The sequence below is a fragment of the Gekko japonicus genome, unplaced genomic scaffold, assembly GCF_001447785.1.
Source record: "Gekko japonicus isolate JY-2015 unplaced genomic scaffold, Gekko_japonicus_V1.1 scaffold1469, whole genome shotgun sequence".
Taxonomy (NCBI): Eukaryota; Metazoa; Chordata; class Lepidosauria; order Squamata; family Gekkonidae; genus Gekko; species Gekko japonicus.
In genome coordinates, this window is record NW_015163133.1 from 188,971 (window position 1) to 192,807 (window position 3,837).

Sequence of the window (3,837 nt, forward strand, 5' to 3'; positions counted from 1 at the left end):
GGGGGGGGGATGGAGAGACTGAAATTTAATTGGAAACTGAAATATATGCAGTACTTTCCTAGGAAACCTAAACCTATTTTACTGCTTTTACAATATAAAGCATAGGATTAATAAATTAGCCCACATATAGAGTTGTAATGCATGGCATATTTATAAAATTTATAAGCATAATTGCCTTAGCTTTCTACAAGTAGAACTGCAAATATACGTAGTACTTGATGGATGCCCTGCTGCATGTCTCCATATTACACATTTTGAGTAGCACCTTATCTTAAAAAGCATTTCACTTTTTCAAAAGACTATTTCATGGAAGTTATTTTTCAGAGCTCCACAAAACTTCCATTTTTGGTTGGAAAACTGGAGAAAAGTTGTGTGGGGGGGGGAGAAATCCCAGGCTATTTTCTGATTTTTCTCTTCTTGCTTTGGGGAGGACCTTTACTCCTCAAAAGAAGATCCCTGAAAACATAAAAACAGCAGAGAGTAAAACAAAGTTTGAGTCCAGGGACACCTTTAAGACCAACCAAAGTTTATTCAAGGTATAAGCTTTCGTGTACAAGCACACTTCTTCAGATACAATGAAACGGGAATTACCAGTCCATACATATAAGTAGAGGGCAAGCAGTAAATTAGCATACAGCAGAATGAAGATGTTTAACAGATTCAAGTAGCAAGCAGAAATAACAAGCTTAGTTTATATGGTTACCATTTGTTTGGGTTTAATTGGGGGGAAACATAGTGAAGGAAATAAATATGTCAGAATTGGAGATTGTTGGGCAGATGTATCCTTAATTGTGGTATACTGAGAGTGAGTGAGACCCTACCATTATGCTCTATCTGTCTCCACTCAGGCATGGAGGCGACCTTAAAGGATCTTCTTCTTTGAAGTGGGACAATTGGCTGTGTAGAGTTATCTCTCCTGTCCCCAGACCAGAGAAATACATTCCAATCTACCATTCCAAATTGCATTACGTTCTACTATTAATAATGTTACATTACGATCTGTTGTTCCCATCTATTATTCTAAATAAGAAATAAAGAGGACGTATGGCCCTTCTGGGGGATTAGTGAGAATACAGATGTAAGGGTTTGGGGTGGATGTAAATTGGAACGAATGTAAATGTCTTCATTATGCTGTATGCTGATTTACTGCTCACCCTCTACCTATATGTATGGACTGGTAATTCCCATTTCATTGTATCTGAAGAAGTGTGTGCGTGCACACGGAAGCTCACACCTTGAATAAAAAACTTTGTTGGCCTTAAAGGTGTCTGACCGGACTCAAACTTTGTTCTGCTGCTTCTGATCAACATGACTATCCCCGAATCTAGCAGAGAGTAAGCGAGAAAGGTTAAAAGCAGAGAGGGAAAGAGAGAGGTTAAAAGCTTTCCATTGTGGTGATATTTTTCTATTTGAACAGAACTGTCTTGGGGGAGGAACATTCAAAATGGGCACCCATCACCAGTAGGCGATTGCAAACTGGCCACAGCACATGCAAAAATAAATAAATAAATAAATAAATGCATTCTACCATCTCGTTTTCTGGCATGTGAAAACTGACCTCCATCTTGCTGAAATTTTGCAAATTAAAGAAGATTAGGATTGTGTTTGTGAAATGAAAAAAAGGTTAAATTATCTTACAAATCTTGACAGCAGTTTTAGAAGACATTGGCAGAGCATATTCCAGCATATTTTGTAGTAATAATAAAAGCTAGAATGTAAACCATATCTCATTAACATGGTATTGATTTGTTGTGCATGCAAACTCTACCTTGTCTGCACAAGGATTCTAATTCCAGTGGTTTCCTGACATGTATATGAGTCTCACCCAGAGAAGGACAACAAGAGATTGCATCTGAACTTAATCCATGTAGTTTGGAGAGAATTTGACTATATTCTAGTTTCTGACATATTAGATAGCAATATCATGTAGCTTATAGCCATGGGGAAATATTATAAGGCAAAACGAACAGAAAGTGCTCGGATGTATATTTGTCCTTCAGATTGGTGTATCTTGTAAGTGTAAAGCATGTGAAATGAGAATTCTGTAGCCTTTTGTGTTTGCTCTTAGATCAGTATTGTTGTCTAGGAAACACACAGTATGATAAGACATAAAGATCTTGCTACTAATAAAGTGTTGGGTGGATTACAAATGATAATGTTAACTTCCTTTAGCCACAACAGTGATTTAATGTTTCATGTCTCAAAACTAACATTATGAACTGAACTTGTATAATTTCTGTCAGACCCATATTTTAGCCTTCCCTGTAATGTTAGGCTATGGAACACACTGAAGTTTTTGGACAGCATAAGAACCTAAGAGGAGTCAATGCTGGATCAGGCCAGTGGCCTCTCCAGTCCAACACTCTGTGTCACACAGTGGCCAAAAACACCATGGGCCCTCAGGAGGTCCACCAGTGGGGCCAGGGCACTAGAAGCCCTCCCAATGTTGCCCCCCCCAAGCACCAAGAATACAGAGCATCACTTGCCCCAGACCGAGAGTTCCTATCTATACCTTGTAGCTAATAGCCACTGATGGACCTCTGCTCCATATGTTTATCCAATTCCCTCTCGAAGCCGTCCATGCTTGTAGCCACCTGTCAGGATTCTGGTTAAATCAGTTCTCAACACCCGTCACTTCAAAGAAAGCTAACTTTATTGAGACTATGATAGCCGACTTCCGGTTTATGGCGGTGCGCTAGCAGACTCACCTCCCGGACCTCCCGGGGGTGAAACTGCGCTCCAGCCGAAGAAGGGGGTGCGCAGGCTTGCAAAACCCCCCCAGGGGCCCGGCGAAGGGACCCTGGCCATGGAACTTTTAAGAGGTTGCCTCTTCGACGGCGGAATGCCGGATAATTGGGGCGCCTCTTCGTTCCGATGGTTCTCCGTGCTGTGAGACCGTATGGACTTAGTGACGCTGACCGGGGCAAGCGCAGATCGTGTGGCAGAAATGAAATGAAAGCGAGGTCGAATGACCGATTATGAACGTGAGTCAATTTCGAAGCGTTTTGTAAAGGGAAAAAGATAGCTCCCCACCCCACAGAACGGGAAAAAGGCGAGCAGGGGAGGGACGCCTCCCATGCGCATGAACTTTTGAGCGATTGAGGGGGGCAGCGGAAGAAAATGCGAAGGAAACTGCCTAGAAGTACTTACCAAAGCCAATCTAAGCCGTCAAGCGCACATTCAGAGACTTTTTAAAAAATTGTGAAAGTAAGCAAACGATAAAGATGGCGGGGAAGAAGGACAGAGAAAAACTTTTGAAAGCGAAAGGGTCTGAGAGCCCAAAACTGGAAGTTACCAGTGAAGTAGCGGATTATATGCGCCCTCTGCTGGAACAGCTGAATAACTTCAAGGAACAGATGTCTATAGTGACTCAAAGCATTACTGCACAACAAACCCAAATAAACGATTTGATACAAATAATGAAGCAAGATGCTGAGAAGGTAAAGGAAATGGCTGTAACTACCCAGAAGATGAAGAAAAAAGTGCTAAAGCTGGAAAGGAAACAAATCTCCATAGAAGATCAACTGTTGCAAGTGCAAATGGAAAAGGCCAACATGATCCTTCATTTTTAGGGCATGCCAGAGAACAGAGGGGAGAATCTTAAAGAAGTGATGAGTGTGAATTGCTAGCCCCAGTGACAGAAATGAAGGCGGAATCTTTGCTGAACGACATGGATGTGGTCTATAGATCATATTCAGGCTATATAAAGAAAAATAATCTGCCTGGGGAAATTGTTGTAAGATTCTCGAAGAGGCATGTGAGGGATGCAATTCTGAAAGCGGTTGCTGGAACACCCCTGAAAGTGGGGGAAAATACCATCAGCACGCTAAAGGATAT